This window comes from Peromyscus eremicus, chromosome 19, assembly GCF_949786415.1.
Source record: "Peromyscus eremicus chromosome 19, PerEre_H2_v1, whole genome shotgun sequence".
Classification (NCBI taxonomy): domain Eukaryota; kingdom Metazoa; phylum Chordata; class Mammalia; order Rodentia; family Cricetidae; genus Peromyscus; species Peromyscus eremicus.
In genome coordinates, this window is record NC_081435.1 from 22,548,997 (window position 1) to 22,571,377 (window position 22,381).

Here is a 22,381-nt window from a genome sequence, read left to right on the forward strand (position 1 = left end):
CATCTCTAAGAAAAGAAAATGGGGGAGGGTAGAATAATGAAACTAGACACGTATTTCTCACCCTGTGCAGAAACCAACCAAAATGGATCAAAGACTTAATGTAAGGCCAGAAACTCTGAAACATTAAGTGCATACTTGAAAGCTCAGGCACAGGCAGTGACTTCCAGCAAAGGTCTCTGATCACTCACAAAACAAACCAAGAATTGACAAATGGCATTACACGAAATTAAAAGCTTCTTCACAGGAAAGGAAGCAATCAATATGGAGGTTCTTCAAAGTACTAAAGGTAGAATTGTCTATCACAGGACTCAGTTACACACTTGTGGCATATACTTAGAAAGATTCTAAGTCCACATACCACAGAGACATTTCACGTGTGTCTGTTGCTCTGCAGAGAAGCCTCAGCCTAGGTATCTGTCAGCAGATGAATGTATAAAGGTAAGATGCTCTCTACACACAATGAAGTTCTGTTCAGCCATGAAGAACAAGATCATGTCATTGCAGGAAGCTGGATTGTCCTGGAGATCATACTACATGAAATGAGTCAGACTCAGAAAGGTAAATATTATGTTTATTTTCAGTTGTGAACCCTAGATTTCATGAACACAAAAATCATATATATGCAGATGTGCTTATATGACATAAACATGGAAGTGAGACTATCTGGGGTCTGAGGTAGGATAGAAGGAGGAGAGAGGAGGAAAAAAAGTTGGGGAAGGGGCATATATGGTCAAAATACAAAATAACTTTATGAAAATGCCTGTATGAAACTCACCATTACATAGCCTGAATATACACCAATAGACACTATTATTAAAAACACAAATTAGGAAGGAAAATAGAAACTGAAGGAGAGATCTCCTTAAGAGTCTTAAGTCAGTAAGGAACTAATTCTTCTAGAGCCCACTGAATGATTCACTGACTGCATATCTAATCTGATTTTTTTCCCTTCAGTTCCTTCATTTGTAAAGTAAGGCCAATTATTGTAAGTTTTGACAGAAAATACATCTAAAGAGTTTAACGGCAAACCTGGCAAAAACAAGCATTACGTAACTGTCACCTGTTGCTAATAATGTGAGCATTGTACTCAGACTAAGTGATGGCCTCGAAGTGGGCTGTAACTACCGTAACACCATTGATGTGCACACTCTTAGGTCCATGGCTAAGGGTTCTGGAACGTCCACATGGAGAACAGAAAAGGTTCTGTAGCATGTGGAGTTGCCAGCGTATCGGTGTGCCTGGGATGTTGGGACATGTCCTCACCTGACAGCCATTTGTGAGGTGACCTGTAAAGTCCCCGACTCATCCCAGCGTGTGCTGGAGTCGACATGGCAAACCTCAGTGATGTGATCACAGCCTTTGCCAACCTTGAAGCAGTCATAGTTGGGATTTCTGTGTTTCACATGAGACGCTTACATTTTTAGATTTTGAGTTTATTTGTACTTAACCACACGAAATGTTTGACTTCTCTGTAAAGTGGAGATGAAAATAGATTTCCCGGGCATCTGATCGTTCCAAATTAATTCTAAAACTAACATTTTGATGAGTAAACTACAAAAGCCAGAGATTTTCCACCAAAACACAATAGATGGAAAATTCAAGTAAGTGACTATCGCACGACAAAGAAATGCATTGTATTTTTAATAGGCTTTTTTTCCCAGGCTCTTAGCGAACTCATAGTACTAAGGACTCATTGTTCCCCGCTATCAACAGGAAACAACCTTCATGCTATAGGGGACATGCTCAATAGGCTTGTAACTACAGAGCATGGCCCATTGCGTCCTCTTAAAATGTCCCTGTGAGAAGTGGAACGGGGAACAGAAGCAAGTCAGGTACCCTGTGTAAAGTCCTGGTCTGCTGCTTTCCAGTCGGAGACTTTAAATGACGGAAAACTCTGAAAGTCTCCCCAGTATTACCTCGTATTTATCAACTACGTGCAGAGAAAATGTGCACTGGGAAATTATCTAGCTCAGGAGTTCAAGTTGGCATTTTTGGCCTTAACTTCATTTCCAGGGAATGCAGCAGAATGAGTTGCTAAGGTTATCAGTTGAGAGTGGAAATATTCGCTCCTAAGCGATGCCTCCCTGTATGCAGACTCCAGCAGATTTCTCAGAGCTGAACAAGTTGACTTTGAAATTCATGACGCAAAATAAAGGTGGAAACTGGTCACCAGCCAATTTATATTTGATTTTTTTTTCAGCTCTATTATGGCAAAATACAACAAATTGCATGTGTTTAAAGTCTGCAATCTGATCAACTTTGACATATATAATGAAATAGACACAATATATAGTATATATAAATAAATAAAATCATCCTTTTAAATATATAATTATGTGTTTGTATACTATATATAATAAAACAGACACAATATATATTGTATGTATAAATATATAAAATCATCCTTTTAAATATATAATTATGTGCTTATATATATAATATATATAGTAAAGTCATTACCAGAATCAAGATCACACATATCTCATCACCCCTCCATGCTTTCCATGACCCTCTTGAAGCTGCCATGCCTGTATTTCCATCCGTTATCTCCTTTCTGCTGTGCCAGACAGTTTTTCATTTTTTAGGAATTTCATTTGGGTGTGATAATTTAACTAAAGAACGTGTTCTACCCATCTTCTTTTATTCATTTGCTTTGTCTCTTACTCTAATGGGTCTTTCCATGTGGTCGTGAGTAATAGTCCATTGTGTGAACAAAAATATGACTGATTTATTAATTTATTTATGATAGGTTAGTTTTCTTTCATTGCTGTGATAAAACACCACAACCAAAATCAATTCATGGATGAGTTCATTTGGCTTACGGTTAAAAGGTGACAGTTTGTAGCGGAGAGGGAAGGCTGGCAGCAGGTGGCTACAGCAGGAAGCTGAGAGGTCACATTCTCAACTGTGAACACAGAGCAGGGAGAGCAAACTGGAAGTGTGATGAGGCTACAGACTCCCAACGCCTACCACCGGTGACTTACTTCCTCTGGCCAAGTTCCACCTCCCCAAACAGTGCTACTAACCAGGGACAAAGTGCTCAAATGTGTGAGTCTATGGGGGACATTCTCATTCAAAACACCACGTAGGTACTAGGATCACTTCTAATTTGGATGTACTACAGAAAAAGTTGCTGTAAATCTTTGTGTGTAAGTCTCTGGGAGGACATATGCTTTTGTTCCTCTTGGGTAAGTAGTAAGCAATAGAAGGGTCATACGGTGCAGACATATGGTTAATTCTAAGAAAATGCTGGAAGTAGTGAAGAGTGTCCTTGCTCCACCTGCTCGCTGACACCTGGAATCATCAGAACTTTCAACACTTTAGTCAATGTAATCGATCTGTAGTCAGTTTGCTGGATTTGCCCCTTGATGACACTGGTGGTCACTAGCTGTCCATTTATCATTGTTTGTGAAGTCTGTTCAAATCTCCATTTTTCTCCCAGATGCTGTGTTTTCTTACTTTGGAATTTTTAGCAATCTTTAGAAATATGCCATTGACTTCTGTATCCTGAGACCAAAATGAGTTGAACTTTCTACTTCTAGTTGTAATAATTTTTAGATTTCTTAATTTTCTAGAACAACTAAGTCTTTAAACAGGAATATTTCAAAATATTTTGTTTTGGTCTTTATGTCTTTATGAATTTTACTTCTTTTTTATCCCTTAAGTCAATGGATAAGACAGCCAGAACTCTGTTCTATGGAAATAGTAAGGATGGACAACCTTACATTACTTTGGATCTAGAGGGAGAAACAGTCTTCAGTTTTAAGCACACTGCCAGCTCCAGTACCTGCTTTCTGTGGATTCTTTGTACCATTGGAAGAAGTCTTCTGCTTCTTATAGTGGAAGGGATGGACAGGAAATTTGTCAAGCACGCAAGTATGTGCTGAAACACGAGTGTGTATAGGAGGGCATGGTAGTACACGACTGTGTTCCCAACTATTCCGGAGGCTCAAGCAGGGGGATCACTTGTACCCAGATGCTTAGGGCCCTCTGGCAAACATAGCAAGACCCCATCTCAAAAAATAGGAAAAAGAAGAATTAGGCATGTAGAAGACTTTCAATCCAGAATGTGTAACCCATATTTTCACAAAAAGAGGAAGTGTTCCAAACCCATCACCAAAATCCCTGCTAAATTTCCTCCCTTAGTATAGAATCTTTGAAACAAAATTTCCTCCATGATTTTTTTTATTGAAAAGTATAGCTTTTGTAAACATAGAGATGCTGAGCTCAGTCTCATATGTATTTTTACTCTAAGTTTCAGAAGCAAATGTAGGTAAAAATATCTGCATGTTGGGGCAGATTCAGAATTTATATCTTTATCATCTATGTATCAGTGCCTGAGGGAGTGATGAATAATGGAAGGAAAAAGATCGGGGATGAAAAGTTGTATTTTATTTACGTGTTTATTAAATTGGAGAAGCATGGGGTGAAAGGAGCGATGGAGGAGGGGATGCCAGGACAGAAGAGAGGGGAAAGGAATGCCGGGACAGGAAAGAGGGGCAAGGCTCTGCCAGGCCTTCCTAAGGCCTTGTAGTTCACCCTCCTGTGCTGTGAGAAGGGAAGAGACAGACAGAGGAAGAAGGCATGCACAGAGATGACAAGAACAAGCACCAGACAGAAGGATGAAGAGGTCATTATGTCTTCATTGGTCCTGAAGAGGTCATTGTCTTCATTGGTCCTCAAGGGTGAGAAAGAGATTTCATGCCACATTGTCTACTTTTCCCTAAAAGATCTGTCACAGATGTCCATTCAGCTTGTGGTCTTCTGCAACGAGAGACTTGGGTTGATCTCAGAGAGGTCTGTCCTGTTTTCAAACTTTGATGGCTGCAGGATTGGCCCTGTCTCATGCAGAAACCAGGGGAAGAAGCTGAGTTGAGCCTTTGTGGGCACAGTGTGAAGAAAAGACAAAACACACGTGGGACAATGAGCCATCCTTTAGAAAGATAATTCAAGCCAGAGCTTAACATCAAACTGGAAGAATGTTCATCAGTCTCAGACACTCAGAATTCCTGGAAAGACTGGAGAGAAAGCCAGTTGTCTAGTCACATAGGATGGAATTTGGATGGATTTTATTTGGCTCTTGAAGGATAAGACAGCTACATAATTTTTTTTCAGAGTAAAACACACTGTGATGGTTAAATTTATGTGTTAACTCAACTGGGTCAAAGGCTATCCAAATATTTGTCAAACATTATTCTGAATGTTTCTGTTAGTGTCTGTTTGGATGAGATTCCCCTTTAAGTGAGCAGACCAACTACAGCATAACACCCTCCCTAGAATGGCCTCTTCATAGTTGAAAGCTTGACTATACCAAACTCTGACACCTCCATGAGTAAGAGAAAACTCCTCTGCCCAGTGCCATTCTAACTGAAGCATCAGCTCTTCCTGTGTGGCAAGCTCGACCACCGCATCTTCCTGACCCTACAGTGAACTCCAGCCTTCACAAGCCAGTGGAACGCTTCCTCTGCTGACTTTGGCCTCGCTAGCCTCTTTAACGGCCAATTCCTTTTCTCTTCTCCACCCCCTTACTCTGTCCCTCTCTCCTTTCCTTCCGTCACTGGTTTTTATGTATATGGAGGAGTCTGACTGATGGACTTTATTTTGTTTTCTCTAGACAAATATCAGGAAAAAATGCCATTGAACATGTTATGGAAAAGAATTGCCTGCAATCAAGTGGTCACATCCAATCATGGTGAATTTTCCATTTTCACATCTTACTTTCAGTAGATTTATATTGAGAATGGAGGTTCTACAAATGTGAACTTCTAGAATTCCAAGATAGAAATTATTTTAAAATTTACTTGTACTTGTATATTTTATAAATAAATTTTGCTTTGAAAATTTCCTGGTTTGCACTTCTAAGCCCATGTTTTAAAGGAAATTTTGGGGGTTACAGGCTGGGACACACCATTATAAACTGTTAATTCACTGAAAAACAGTCTGTACTTTCTCTGACATGTGTCTAGCCTGCAAAGAAGACTACAGCTTCCTAGCGTGCTGTAGTGTGGTTCATATTTCCTTTCTCACCTTGAGAGGACTCTTAATAATGTAAGATTATTGGCAGCTTATTTTATTGGTTATTCAATAGGCTTACAGCAATGGTATGAAACACCATAAAACATGAATGTCAGGGTTGATGGGTTTAATACCTACAAACAAAATAAATTCCATGTAGAGGAAAACGAGCAAAATGGAAAGCAAGTGACATGTTAACTGTGAAAGTGCAGCATATGACAGCTGTTGAATAGTGTAAGTCATCTACAAAGAACTGTTACTAATAGATACTAAAGGATCAAAGAGCATAAATAATTCACAAAGTCAGAATTACAAGTGTTGGGGTCCACAGAGGTTTCCTAGTGAGAGCTGAGCTTGCTTTGCATAGCAGGGCTGCATAAGGGGATGGACTGAACCACATGCATGGTCACCAGGTGTTCAGAAGGGTCTGCACTTGGCTGTGCTAGGGAGAGGTCTTTTGCTCCACCCCTTGGCATTTCTATAAGTAACCCTTTAGAAGAGACAGAAAGGACTGGTGGGTTTTGACCCAGGCCCTCCCAAGGCTGTCCTGTGTTTCTGTCTCTTTCTCCTAATATTTCTATCTAAATATTTCTCACTTCTCCCTGCTCAAGAGTACCCTGGTGGGAAAAGTGGGGGCAGGTCCCCCACATACAAGTAATCGACACATGGAGAGAGTTTGCAGCTTCCCTTACAAAGATACTACACAGCTAGCCTTAGGAAGCCTCTCAGGCAAACACATGCCCAGTTCCAAACTCTACGTAGCTCAGTGAGCTTCTGCAGTTTTCTGAAGCCATGGAGCTTCACGTGGTGTTTTACACTTCACTATTAGTGCACTTTTATGAACTTATTTGTGCCCCACACCCAGAACCATGATAGAGTTGAAAATGGAAAAACAATTAGCTTTACATCCTCTTTCATGACCCATGTCCCTTGCCTGCATTCTGTACTTTCTCATCACTTAATATTGTCCTTTCTTGGTCTCCTTTCTAAATAAAGCATGCCAATACTAACAGCTATTTAAATATAAAAATGTATACATTACAGGATGAGATCCATATATGAGGGCAAAATTTTTTTCTTTCTGGATTTGGGTGACCTAGCTTAGTCATGCATTCTAAATCCATCCATTTCCCTGAAAATTCATAATTTGTTTTTCTTTACAGTTGAATACTGCATTTTCTGTATGTACCACATTTTGTTTTCCATTTATCTGTTAATAGACATCCAAGTTAATTTCAGTTCTGTGCTATTGCAAATAAAGCAGCAATAAACGTGGATATGTAAATATCTATGGAAGGATATAGGATACTTTGCGTATATGGCCAGGCGTGGAATAGCAGGGTCATATGGTAATGCTATTTTTAATTTTTTTGAGAAACCTCCAAACTGATTTCCATATGGCTGTATTAATTTGCACTCCCACCAGCAGTGAATAAGGGCTCCTCTGTCCCCACATCCTCTCCAACATTTGTTGTCAGGTTTGTTGATGATACTAATTCTGACTGGAGTGAGGTGGTATCTCAAAGTAGTTTTAATTTGCATTTCTCTGATGACTAGTTATGTTGAAAACTTTTTAAAATAGTGATCGACCATTTGTGTTTCTTCTTTTGAAAACTGTCCATTTTATTAGCCCATTTGTTGACTGACAGTTTTATTTCCTTGGTATTTAATTTCTGCAGTTCTTTGTAAACTCTAGATATTAGTTCCCTGTCTGAAGCTTAGCAGGTAAACATCTTCTCCCTCTCTGTGGACTGTCTGTCTGCTCTGCTGAGTTTCTTTTACTCTGCAGAGGTTTTGTGTAGTCTCATTCTGGGATGCATAGGGCTGGTTCCTGTGCCACTCAAAGTCCTTACCCATGTTGATATCTTGAAAAGCATTGCTAGCCTCCCTCTAGCAGTTCCCAAAGCTCAGATTTTAAATGGGGTCTTTGATCTGCTTTGAGTTGATTTTTGTACATTTTTTTTTATATTTATAGAATAGGCTTTTTTCCAACAGCATGGTTTTGCCTTCTTTATATAAAAAAACATAGGTGGCCATAGTTTCATTGCTTTATTTCTGGGTCCTCCAGTCTGTCCCATTGGTCTGCCTGTCCTGTTCTAGTCCAGTGTCAGGCCTTTGTAGTGTGATCTGAGGTTGGGACTCTCTGGCCTTTTCCTTTAGCCTTAGAAATGCTTAAGATGTTTGTGGTTATTTGTGATTCTATATAAATTCTTGAGCTATTATATCTATATATAATGTAGATATATATATTATATAGATAATGTATCTCAAAATTTGCATCTGATTTTTGATAGAAATTTAGTCTACATTAAATTTGAAGGTTAATTTTGGTAGCATAGCCCTTGCCGTTTTTACAATACTAATTCTATCTTCTGTTTGCTTGTCTTCTTCGGTTTGCTTCCTTGCTGTCTTGAAGTTTCAGTTGAGGAGCTCTTTCTCTTCTTTGGTTGGATTATTCCCATGTCCTTAACTTTTTGAAACTATTATTAATGGGATTTATTTTTCTCTGAGAGTACATTGTTGATATGTGAAAGTTACTGGGATTTTTTTAATTGATTTTGTATCCTGCAATTGTCTTTACTAGGCTAACATTTTCTAGTAGATTCCAGAGGTCTTTTAAGTAGAAACTCACATTGTCGTCATCATCATCATCATCATCATCAAATAGGGATAGTTTGACTTTTTCTTTGTTATTTTAAACCCTTTTATGTCTCTCTCTTGTCTAATTGCTGTAGTCAAGACTCCCAGCACTATATTGAATAAAAGAGGGGAGATTTGGCATCTGAATCTCATTCCTGACTTTATAGGAAATACTCTTAAATCACCTCCATTTAGTATAATGTTGGCTATATAGGTTTGTCACATACAGCCTTTATTATTTTGAAGTGTGCTTCATCTATTCCTAAGGTCTATGATGAAAGCATGTTGAACTATCAAATGTCTTTTTAGCACTAATTGAAATGATTGTGTGGTTTCTATCCTTGTATTTGTTTATATGGTGTATTACATTTATTGATTTGCATATGTCGAACAAACTTTGCATCTCTAAGATGAAGCATACTTGATCATAATGTGTGATCTTCTTATGCTCCTGAATTTGGTTTGTAAGTGTTTTGTTGAGAATTTTTGCATCTATGCCCATCAAAGAAATTTACTTTAGTTTTCCCTCTCTCTCTGTGTATATATCTCTTGCTGTCTGTCTGTCTGTCTGTCTTTCTCTCTTTCTCTTTGCTGTGTTTTTATCTGGTTTTGACATCTATTGGCTTTATAGAATGGATTTGATAGTATCAGAACCTATATGATCTTTTTGTGTTTGTTTTTATGAAATTATCGGCTATAACATTTGCTGCCTGAATGTTCACAATTGTTACACCTCCTTGGTGACTTTTCCCTTTTATTAACATGCAGTACACCTTTTATCTCTTCTAATTAGTTTGGTTTGAAGACTACAGTATCAGATAGAAGAATAGATGTGCCTACTTGCTTAAAGTTTCCATTTGTTTGATGGGTTATTTTCCAAATATTTCATTCCATACACTTTTAGCTTTTATAGTTGATTGTGAAAGTCTGTGAGTTGATGTTTTTCTCATGCTGCCTTTAGTATTGTTTCTTTACTTTGTACTTCTGACACCTGAATATAAGGTGTGGTGGAGAGTGTCTTCTCTAGGCATGTTTACTTTGTTCTCTGAGTTTGGGAAATTTTTAGCAACAATTTTTTTGTAAAAAATGTGTCTATTGCATTTGATCTGATCTCTGCCTTTTCTTACACACTATGGACTCTCAGGTTTGGCCTCCTGAATGTATTTCAAATTTTTAAGAAATATCATTTATGCTCTTTAATTTTTTTCTCTGTATGTATCTGTCTCTACTTTGTCCGCCGTCCCTGAAACTGATCTTCTACGTGGACTTCTGTTAATGGTGCTTTCTGGTGCCTTTTTTATTTGATTAATTGTGTTCTTCATTTCCAGTATTTCCGTTTGGTTCTTTTTCAATGTTTCAATTTCCTTATTGTTTCTTCTTTACTTTGAACTTTCTCCTCCAACTTACTAATTGTTTTATTCACTTTGGTACCTGTCTTCTCCAGGTCTTGGGTAGATTTCCTTAATCCATGTGTCTGTTTTTTTTATTTTATTTTTCTATATAATCATTAATTCTTTTAAGGAGCAACACTCTGAATCCTTTCTCAGACATTTGGCTAGCTCTTTAAGACTTTTAGATTCCATTGTATGGGAAATGGTTCAATGGCGATAAGACATGATCATGGTGTCATATTCTTTGTGTTTGTCATGTTTTGCTCATCTGTTGGAGTGAGTTTCTTTCAATTTTAGCTCCCCTAGCCCCCTTTCAGACTATTCAGAAGCTTTATTTTCTGTGATTCTTTCTAGAGGGGTGTCTGCATGAAGTTCTGATACAGTGACTGAGGAAATCTGGTGTTGAGTGTCAAATGGAGTTGCCGAGGTGATTCCATCATGGCTATGTTCTGACATGACCAAAAGTGGAGCTGAACACTGAGGTGACCAGATGAACTCAAAACCCTGCTCACTCTTTGGATTATGTGGATCCACTATGGGCAGGAGTCCAACAGCCAACCCACTGAGATCTATGTCTGAGATGGAGACCATGAGTAGAGTGGCTGATCCAAAACAACCTCTAGGACCCTAAGACGCAGACTTCTGGTCCTGGAGTGATGACTAGAACCTCAGAAAGCAAAACCCCACCCAATACTGACGGTTGAGACCACTAGAAACAAAGTCCCAGTCTTGCAGAGTACTCTGGGCCCTATGGAGCTGAGACTCTGGCCCTGCGTACTGACCTCTAAAGCCTCTAGGACTGGAAATTTGGTCGCTCATGGTGTTCTCTTGTACCTTCCAAGCTGGAGGCCTGGGCCCATCGTGATCCCATGTTCCAGGTGGAGCTGGAGGCCTAGTGATGCTTTGTTCTTTGTTCCTACCAGAGCAGGAGGCCTGGTCACATGGTATCTCTGGTCCTTCTGGAGGAATTTTTATATTATTAATTTTTAAGCCTAGGCCTTAAACATTTACATTAATTAAAAATAATGTATAGTAGTTATAAAAAGATAATGAGTTTCACTATGGTACTTTCACATATAGGAACTTTGATTATACTTACTCTTTCTACTTCTATGTCTTTCGTTCAACATCTTAGATTCAACATCTGAGAATAAACATGAAATGACTTCCTGAATCTGGCTTATTTCACTTAACATGGTGATCTCCAACTTCTATCCATTTTTCAGCAAATGACACTATTTCATTATTCTTAATGACTAAACAATACTCTATTGTCTGCATGTGTCACAGTTTCTTTATTCATTCAGCATATGATGAGCAACTGGGCCAATTCTGCCTGAGCTATTGTGCTTTACTAAACACGGTACATAGGTAGCTCAACTGTATTCCAATCAATACTTGGGAAAATGAACTAAGCCAACAGTTTCGCACTGATTTTTATACTATAATTCCACTGCTAGGTGTTTGTTTTAAGTAGACAATCACAAAAAATATTGATTTTTGTCCAAGAATGTTTATCTGAGCAGTGTTTAAATCGTAAGAGGCTAGAAACAAATTAAGAGTATAATATAGAAAAGTAATAAAATAGAGCCATACACTGAAACATGAGGCAGCCATTGAAATGAACATCTAATTCTTCAGTCAAGTAAGTTATTCAAGATAGATTGTTAAAGCAAAGGAGTGCAGTGTTTTATGGCATGATCTGTTCTTAATTGACAAGTTGAACTCCTCACCTGTATATTTATGATGTGCAGTGTGGTGTTTTGATACATTTGCACATTGTAGAATGGATGGACAAAGCGTGGCAACACATCCTAGCCATAGACTACCAGTTCCAGGTAGGAATGTTTAAATTCTATTCTGATAGCAATTGTCAAACACATAATACGTTGTTATGCACGATGATCATCAGGCATTTTGAAACGTTCCTCTTCTCAAATTGAAATGTTAAGTGCTGTGACCAGTGTCTTCCTCTAAATAGAGGCAGAGTTTTTCTGTCCCAACCGCCCGCTCCCAAATAAACACACAAATGCCTATATTAATTACAAAATGCTCAGCCAATAGCTCAGGCTTATTTTTAACTACCTCTTACTTTTAAATTAGCTCATTTCTGTTCATCTGTGTATTGCCACATGACCTGTGGTTTTACCAGTCCTCTGGCATCTTGCTTCTTGGAAGGCTCATTCCCAACTGCACCCTTCTTCATGCCAGTCCCAGTTGGATTGTCCTGCCTAACTTTATCCTGCCTTGCTATAGGCCAAACAGCTTTATTATTAACCAATGAGAGTAATACATAGTCACAGCATACAAAAGGATCATCCCACAGCATCTTCCTACCCTTCCACTTCTTTTCTCTGTCCCTAGAAAGCACCATTCAGCTCTGCTTGTTTGAGTTCAACTCCTTTGATTCCACTTTTGAGAGGAGGAGGATGACATTTTGACTTTAACATTTAAGAACTGCTGTGTGTTCCTTGAGACAGCCTAAGCATGGCCAAGCTGTGCCGCTCCTGTATTCTCCCACTCTACCATGTTTGACAGGACTGCATCTACTAGCTTTTAACATGTTTGTTGATAAAACAGTTTCTACTTCAAATGATTATTAGAACAACTGAATGAGAAAAGCTGTTAGAAAATGCCAAGAACAAAGTCAATATTTTGTAACTATAAACTATTAACAAAGCCCTTCTCATCCACGTGATTTGCTTTAAGCTTTGGCATTAAGAAATTATTATATGCTTATTTATCTTGAAGAAATGCATTGTTATGCCTTACATTATGTAAACGTATTGTTGATAACAGGAAATTCTACCACAGAGCTAATAGTACAAGGCCTACTAACCTATACGGGAGAACAGTGACCAGTCACCTTGCTTTATTTTCCTTGTGAAATTTTTATTTTAAATTTGTATCATTTTATTTATAGTCTGATAGAATACTCTAAATATCCTTATATAACAAAGCAAATCATATTTCAAAAAATCAACTAAACTGCATACTTATTTTTGAGAAATTCAATACATGCATTATGACTGCCTTAAAATGGTAAAGAAAAGATTGGATAGCTGAAAGTCGGGTGCACAGCAACAGCTAAGTTCAGTTTTCCACACAACACACACTGCTTATAGAAATAGTATCTACTGTACTCTGGAAAGGAACATAAGCAGTTGTGACGGATCCATAGGGGAACTGGTAATCTTCCAGCATTCAAAATTAAGAAAAGGGAGAAAAAGAAAAGTTTTTTTGTTTGTATTTTGGTTTTTCAATGAAGAGGAAGAAATTGGATTAATAAAACAAGCATACAAAACCCATCCTGCTTGTAATTCAGCCACAAGTTAGTCGCGTGTGTTCCATTTATGACATGGCTGAGAACTGAGGGGCACATGTGGAGCCACATTAAAATGGGAAAATTCTTTTCTGATGTTCCTTTTTATTTGGGGCTCTTTTTTATTTCTTGCTTTCCAGACTTCAAAGTCAGACTGGATTAGGGAATACAAATGGGCCTTCGAAAGGGAAGGAAAGCATGGTTACTAGTTGAAAATTATAACCAAGCACATCAAACAACAGAGCTGCCCTGCACACTGGGTGCTATGAATTCAGATGAAACATGGACATTTTTCATTGTATTGCCCCTTATGAAATGTCAGGCTTCAGAGATTAGTCAGGATGCTCCAGAGGAACAAGATTAGTTATAGAAAGATGTGTAATGGAGATTTATTATGGAAATTGGTTTGTGTGATTACAGAGGCTGAGAAAAACCCACAGAATACCACCTACAAACTGACATATCATGAAAACTCAAGACAGAATTCAGTCGGAGAATGAAGACCTGAGGACCTGGGGGAGGGAGGCACTGGTGTGAGCATAGAGGCACTGGTGTGAGCACATAACACCTGAGGACCTGGGGGAGGGGGCACTGGTGTGAACACATAACACCTGAGAACCTGGGAGAGGGGCACTGGTGTGAACACAGAAGACATGAGAATGTGGGGGAGGGGCACTGGTGTGAACACAGAACACCTGAGAACGTGGGGGAGGGGGCACTGGTGTGAACACAGAACACCTGAGAACCTGGGAGAGGGGCACTGGTGTGAACACAGAAGACATGAGAATGTGGGGGAGGGGCACTGGTGTGAACACAGAACACCTGAGAACCTGGGGGAGGGGCAATGGTGTGAACACAGAACACCTGAGAACCTGGGGGAGGGGCACTGGTGTGAACACAGAACACCTGAGAACCTGGGGGAGGGGCACTGGTGTGAACACAGAAGACCTGAGAATATGGGGGAGGGGGCACTGATGTGAACACAGAACACCTGAGAATATGGGGGAGGGGGCACTGGGTGTGAACACAGAAGACATGAGAACCTGGAAGAGGAGGCACTGGTGTGAACACAGAAGACATGAGAACGTGGGGGAGGGGCACTGGTGTGAGCACAGAAGACCTGAGAACCTGGGGGAGGGGGCACTGGTGTGAACACAGAAGACCTGAGAACCTGGGGAAGGAGGGCACTGGTGTGAACACAGAGACCTGAGGACCTGGGGGAGGGGGCACTGGTGTGAACACAGAGACCTGAGGACCTGGGGGAGGGGGCACTGGTGTGAACACAGAGACCTGAGGACCTGGGGGAGGGGAGCACTGATATGAACACAGAAGACCTGAGAACCTGGGGGAGGGGGCACTGGTGTGAACACAGAAGACCTGATGTTTGGTTAGATGAGATGGCTTTTCCCAGGAGAGGGGAGAGTTCTCTCTGTACCTTTTTTGTTCTACTGAGATGGATTTTCTTGGGATAGTCTATAGTCAATGCACACCCTCACAGCGACACCAACTAAATGGATACATCATAGCTCAGAGAAGTTTGAACATGAAATTAATCTTAACAAACCTCCCCATGTACTGGGAAGATACTTTGTCTCCATTCAGTAGAGACCAGGAAAAGCTGAAGTGAATAATTATTATAAAAATCCTGAAATGTGATGAATGTGGTCAACACACATGCTGGAATAAAATGTCTTATGACGTCTATCACTTTATACAATGAATACACGCTAACAAAAACCCTAAAATTTCTGCATGCAGTACATTGTTTTCCTCATTAAGACTGCATCTTAACTATGTAGCCCTAGCAGACCTATAACTCACTATGTAGACCAGGCTGGCTTCAAACTCACAGAGATCCACCTGCCTCTGCCTCTAGAGTGCTGGGATTAAAGGTGTGCACCACCACACCCAGCGTTACACCACACATCTTTAGCAAACAAAAGTAATACAGTGTTATCATTGTTTCCACTCATTAATTAAATATAAAAATGGAATGTGACTTAAAATAATAAGGTTGGAACATCCAGAATCAGAAACACTGACATCATCAAACAGCCACAAGGTTGTAGAGGAGCAGGAACTCATTGCTAGTGAAACTGCAGAATGGTAACTCCCTTTGGAAGACAGTTTGATGTTTTTTTCATTAAACTAAATACATCATTCCATATTATTCAGCACTTACATTTCTCATTATTCATTCAAAAGAATTGAAAACCAGATTTTTCAGACTTGAATAATTTTGTTCAACTATGAATGAAGCTGTTTGTAGGAGTTTTATTCACAACTGCAAAAACTTGCCAGCAACCAGGATGTTCCAATAAGTACACTACAACAAACTCAAACAATGGAATTGTATTCCTCACTGAAAGGAAAAGAGCTATCAAATCATGCACAGACATAGAGAAGCGTACAAAGTGCCAAGTGAAAGAAGCCACTTTGAATATGCTTTTGTTGAGGTTTGATTCTAGCTGTATGGCATTCTGGGGGAAAAAAAACTATGGGGAAAGTATAATCCTGTGATTCTAAAATTCCTCTATAAAATTAAAACTTTTACAAATAACGCAATCTAATGAATTGCTTTGTCTCCAGAAAGTTAACCAACGTAAGTATCTTTGGTTCATACATCTCAGGCCACTTCCGTGAAAGGTCATTGACCTTCTTTCCTATTTTGTCCAGTTTGCAATTTTCTGTTGTTACTGTACCAACAGGGGAGCAGATCAGTTACAGATGGATGCTCAAGAATCAATACAATGGAGATACCAGCATCCAGAGGCGGACTAGCCGCCTCATGGCCATCACCTACTCAAGACTTCTGATTCCTAGGGGAAGTACCGAAGTGGCTTTGCTGGCTCTGCATTGCATTCCTGCACAGTAGAAGGTGGTGGAAACTTGGCCTGCATTTGGAGATTCAAATTATGTAGTCAGGAAATTCGACTTACTCTGATAGACTTCCCTTCACAAACTTTTTCCATAGTCACTGAATCATTCTTTTTATTTCTGCTCTACATCCTGTTTACAACCCGTCTCTCTCTCCTTCCCCCATCTCTATGTGTGTCTGTCTGTCTGTCTGTCTGTCTCGTTCTCTCCCTCACTACACATTTACCTGCCTATCTATCTATCTATCTATCTATCTATCTATCTATCTATCTATCTATCTATCTATCCATTCATCCATCTATCTACCTACCTATCTATAAATACATAGATGTAGGTGTATGAGCAGTATATGCACATTTGTGTGCAGGTGTTTGTGTCCATATACATGTATAGAGGCCAGAAGAGAGTGTGGGTATCCTATTACTACTTTTTACTTTATTCTCTTGAGATAGGAATTCTTACCACGACCTAGGCTGGCAACCACTAATTTGCAGAGATCCTCCAGTCTCTGCCCTTCTTGAGTCATAGGTGTGCTTGTGGCCACATCTGTCCTTGTACATGGGTCATAAGGATTTGAACTCAGGTACACAGCCCCTAGCCTAAGTTCATTTTCTAAAGTATTTAATTTCTACACAAATTAAATTTGTATAGGAGGTAAATTTTATGGTATGATTTGATTGAATTGGAGAATGTGTGCCTTTAATTATCAAATTCGGTCACTTATTTTTTGTTTAATAAAATATTCATACATTAGAAGTAGTAAGTATTTTGATATACAAACACAATTTAATAACTCTGGGAGTAAGGTAACAGTCTGCAGCAAGATCGACCCTTTAGTTAGAGGTGTGCAGCAGGGATCGTGAGCAACAGCTGTGACATTCCTGAGTGGGCCTGGGTCTGGACATCTGGATCTGGAATCTGCAATCAAAAAGGCCAGCACCAGAGGTGACCACCCAGCCTCATCTTCCCAACTGTTGCGTTTGCATGAGAGACTAGAATTTGACCAGAACCTCACTGTCTCAGCATCATCAGGGGGACAGAGAAGAGCAGAGGCACCAGTGAGACCAGACGTGCACTGTCACCACATTTCACTTGAGATTACAGGTGTTTCCTTTGAGGAAAGAATGGCTCATCACACACACACACACACACACACACACACACACACACACACACACACACACACACACACACACACACCGCCGCCCTGGCTCCTGTAAAGCCTTCAGGGAAATCACCAGAGCTGGCTCTGCAAAGTGGGACTCACAACCTTCAGAGAAGGTGTTTCTCATGATCCGGCGCCACAAGACCACGATCTTCACGGACGCCAGGGAGTCCAGTACCGTGTTTCAGATAAAGCATATTGTCCAAGGCATCCTCCAGCGGCCTCTAGAAGAGCAGCGGCTGTACAAGGGTGACCAGTTCTTGATGATGGAAAAACTCTGGGCGAGTGTGGCTTCACTAGCCAGACAGCACGGCCACAGGCCCCAGCCACAGTGGGCCTGGCCTTCGGTGCCGATGATGCCTTCCAGGCCCTGCACAGTGAGCCCTTCTGCAGCCCTCCAGAGCTTCCAGATGTGATGAGGCCAGCGGATCCTGGAGGCGGTGCCAGTGAACAAGCTGTGCAGTGAGGGCCTCAGCTCCACCCCACTAGAGACCCATTCTCTCAATAAAGACCGTTTGGCTGTCAAAAAAAATAATAATTCTGGGAGTAGCTAATGGCTCAAGATATATAAAGATATAGTCTACATTTAAAAGTCAACTTAGACGAGAACGCATAGTACACATTAATATTTGTTGATTCTCAAGCATAGCTAAATAACCGTCTCAAAGGCAGTTGCCTTCATTATCTCCATTTTATAGCTAGGAGACCGAGGCAAACTTGAGTCTTTAGAAGAACAGTTTGAATTTCCACCACCATACTAGTTTCCAGTTGCTGTCGTCACAAAGTCACGAGACTTTAAACCACACTGTACAGTACTGGCAAGAAGGACTTTTAAATCTCTTTTAGTATGCTGAAAGAAAGTATGCTTTAATTCCTTCCACGGAGGCTGTTTTCTCAGCTTTTCCGGCTTCTGGACGTCAACTGTACCCTGATTCATGGCAGTTTCTCCATCTTCAAGATCAGCAGCATAGCATCTTCTTTCTCTTGGGGACCCTGCGATCACATTGGGCTCATCCAGGATGACCACCTTGAGTTCCTCAGCTTAGTTACATGTAAAGTGTCTTCTTGCCATGTAAGATAGCATAGTTAAGGTTCTGGGCACTGAGCTGCAAATGTCTTTGTGGGATGATTACTCTCAAACCCACCATATTAATTGGTGTCCCAGGATCCAAGCCAATAATGCAGAGCCAAGTCTTAAGGTCTCTGCTCAGTCACATAATTCTTACCTACACCCCAGTGTGAGCCAGCAGTAACAAAGGCAGTCCCAGCAAAGGGAAGATATTTTTAAAGAGATTGCTGCTCCAAGCCTGCAATCTGTCCTAACAACCATTTAGTGAATGAATGCCTGCTAGTAGCTGACTCACTTTGACTTGGTCGTCGGAACATTGGTAATATAATGCCCACTATTTTTATGAGTCACAAGGGGAATATAAAAGATCTGTGGCATTTACACTGCTCTCAAGAAGTTTAAAGTCATATTGCAGAGGCGGTATTAGCCTTCATGAAATTATAAGCCCAATGCAAACTAGTAAATAAGATAAAATCATATCTGAGGGCTTGCTGTCTCAACATGAAAATTAGATAACAGGAGGAAAACCTGGAGGACTAAAGGAGTTCACACATCTAAGAACAGTGGGGCCTTGAGAAGGACCGGTACAGGAAGACAAGAAGGTGTAGGTGTGGTCACAGTTTAAAAAAAGATGGATGAATGGGTGATAATATCTGTTCTACACTAGGCCGTGCACAAGCTGGTGTTGGGAAAAACAAAACACTGAAATGTTTCTAACTTATCTTAACTTTGTGGCATTTTATTCTTTTGCAGTTGTATTTGTTGTTTGCCACTCAAAATCGTGATGGAGGAATTCTAACCCATGCTACTCTGTAAGAGGTAACAAGAGTTCTGGTATTTGGCCTCCAAATACCAGAATCGAAAGAACAATTTCAGAGCAGGAGTACAGAGCTTACAAGTACCATGTTCTGTCTGTCTTCCTCTGAATTTATGGAGCCTGACATCTAAATATATGCTTTCTGATACTAAATATAAAGCTGATAATCTTCAGGAGCTCGTAGAGGTCTTCAGCTGAACGGGAAAGGACAGCAGGGCAAAGCTCCTGGACCACAGTCTCAGATGTCAGATGAGTCTGAAGTTGTACCAGTGGATTATAACTGACATAGGAGAGCCAACAGCAGCCTCCCGGACTCAGACCAGCCCTACAAAACCACGATGAGGGATGAGGGCAGGGGTCTTAGCCTCTTCTGAGAAACTGGTTTTCTTCGGAAGAAGAAAATATCCCAAGAGATAAGAGTTTCAACCGCTTAATAGGAGACATTTGCTGAAGTAGAGAAGTACAGTTGAAGTGGAGGAGAAAAGACACAAAGAATAATAAGTGAAAACTCACAGGGACACCCACCAGGTCTACAAAAGGAGCCACTTATTCCGCGGCCTCTGCACTGTGGCCGTTTGGGACTGTGCACCGAGTACAGGTCACTGAGATTAATTAGGTAATTATCCACTTTCCCTTCAAGCCCATAACCTAACGAGACTATTTTGTTGTAAAATTTATAATGATAGTGGTTATTTGGCAAGAATATCTTGTCTCTTTTGATAGAGCTAGATTCTAGAACATAGGTCAAATTTAATTTCAACAAATAGGATTGGTGTGAGCTATTTGCATGAAGTCATAGCAAAGTGAAAAATAAAATCATCAGCCCCAAACATTCTAAAAATTCAGGGCAGAAATTGGGCGTATGATTCCATGTCTTTGTTAATGAAATACATCACGCATAATTTAATCTTTTATTTTTAATTCCACAATCTCATTTCTAATCCCACATGGGATTGATGAGTGCTGAGCACCTTCACCCACAGGATAATTAATCACAAATAATTTAATTTCTTTACATTTCCTCCATTTTTGTTCTCTCCCTCTGTTGCACTCTTTCTGCTTCTACGGCCAGATTCCTGTGTGTTTCCTGTGTGCTTCCATGTGTTGCATCTTGGGCAAACACTGTACACACAAATGTTTGCGTGATCATCTGAGGTTGACTCCACGTCCTCAGAAGGAAGGAAAACTCAGCTGTAACACAAGTTGTTTCTGATTTCAAATTGCCAAGTGGACATAGTGGCTTACGAGTCCAGAACTATAAGCTGAATCAGGCAGAGGGGAGTGTTGTTTACTTCAGAAGTTTTTTGTAACTAAGACATTTTCAAGACTTAGCCAGTGGTGCATTTCTCTGGAATGAATGTACACGTTAGGAAATTTAGTGGGCTGGGGGCGACGTATTTTCAGAAATGATTGGTAATGGGATGTCCTATGTAATGAAATATAATTTTAAAAATAAGCAAGCAGAAGTTATGAGTTTTCATCATTTAAAATATTTTCACTAGATCCCATGACTAGTTACTCACAAGTTTGTGTAAACCGGTAGTTGTTAATCACCCACAGGGTAAATTTCATGGTCACGCTGCCAATGCGGTAAGTACTCCAGAGTCTGTGACGAGAAGGCCCCACACTTGATTGAAGGCTCTGCTGTGGTTTTCCTGAAATTCTCCACAGTTTTGCTTTGAGATTGTCTGCTGTCATTTCTGGACTCTCCATTTGGGCATAGTCTCCACCACAGCCTCAAGATGAGAATCTGGGTGGAGTTCACGGGATGAGCAGCTTTCAAAGGGCACATTTGGGGGAAGATAGCTGAAAACCTAAACCCAGAGAAATATTTGCACAAAGACTGGAGAGGAGGAAAAATTTATTATTGCCTCTGTATTCAACTCAAGTGTGACACACATCAGAGGTAATTCTCCTCCATTGCAGAGACGGAAATCTCATCCTTTGGGATGACCAACCTGATAATACTTTCTGTGGGTGTCTTCAACATAAATGAATAGCTAGGTCTCATAAAAACGAGAGTTTGATAACATAATTTAACTCATAAAATTTATCTCCATTCACTTGGTAATAGGTTTGACCATCTGTAATAATAATAATCTTTTGCCAACAAATAAATTAATAAGCATTTACATCTTTAGGACAGGAGGTAGTTGGGAAGCAGAGCCTGCAAAAGTGAGGCTCCACAGGAAGGCAGGAGACAGGGCCCTATAGTCCTCGATTGCATTTCCAGGAAATGGTTCTTTGGTCCTTGAGAAAGATATCCATGGGCCGTGGAACCAGTAAAAGGCATCGTTTGACACAGGCTTCCCCTTATGGCATATGTTTTCACCCAGTGGGCTTCTGATCCTGCTCCTCCCACTTCAGAAATCATCCCGTGATCTCATTTACTAAAAGGAAAGTAAGCAATCCTTAGCGACCCTTTGAGATGCATCATCACAACATCACAAGAACTCTATGTGCCATTGTGAGGATGCTCAGTACATATTCAGTCTATGTGCTATTGTTAGGATGCTCAGTACATATTGAGTCTATGTGTATTGTTAGGATGCTCAGTATATATTGAGCTCTATGTGCTATTGTTAGGATGCTTCAGTATATGTTGAGCTCTATGTGCTATTGTTAGGATGCTCAGTACATATTGAGCTCTATGTGCCATTGTGAGGATGCTCAGTACATATTGAGAAGCCAATGTCCATACTTTCATGTACAGCATCTTTTCGTGAGTGTCTTCTTCTCCTCAATCTGGAAAAGTTAGGCCCACACTTATTTCTATACTAAAGACAGTTTTAATAAACTAAGATTTGCTTCATAATAGGATGTATGGTCCCAAAACCATATGCTTATAAGCTTGCCAAACTATACAGTATACAAAATGAGAAAAAGAAGTGTCTCTCTCCTCACTTTGGACAAGAGAGAAGCAAGGCTTTTAAGATGCATTTAGACCTTCTAGTCTGAGCATGTGTTGACAGGTTAGGGGATCACACTGCCATTCAAGGAACACTTACTGTAAATCCATGCAGCTGGCAATGGCCACCACGGATCCACGCCATCCCTTTTCTGCTCATGTTACTTCTCGGTATTC

The 22,381-nt window shown here is 40.1% G+C and overlaps 1 long non-coding RNA gene and 1 pseudogene across 1 annotated transcript in view; one reads left to right on the forward strand and one right to left on the reverse strand.

The window, feature by feature from the left end:
- The first annotated feature begins 443 nt into the window (after positions 1 to 443).
- Positions 444 to 17,876, forward strand: LOC131896130 (elongin-B-like; annotated as a pseudogene).
- Positions 17,877 to 20,325: 2,449 nt separating this feature from the next.
- LOC131895695 (uncharacterized) overlaps positions 20,326 to 22,381 on the reverse strand; it is a 65,173-nt gene continuing 63,117 nt past the window's right edge. The window contains exon 4 of the long non-coding RNA XR_009375242.1: positions 20,326 to 21,110. This is a non-coding gene — a long non-coding RNA (uncharacterized LOC131895695). The remainder of the gene's footprint in view (positions 21,111 to 22,381) is intronic.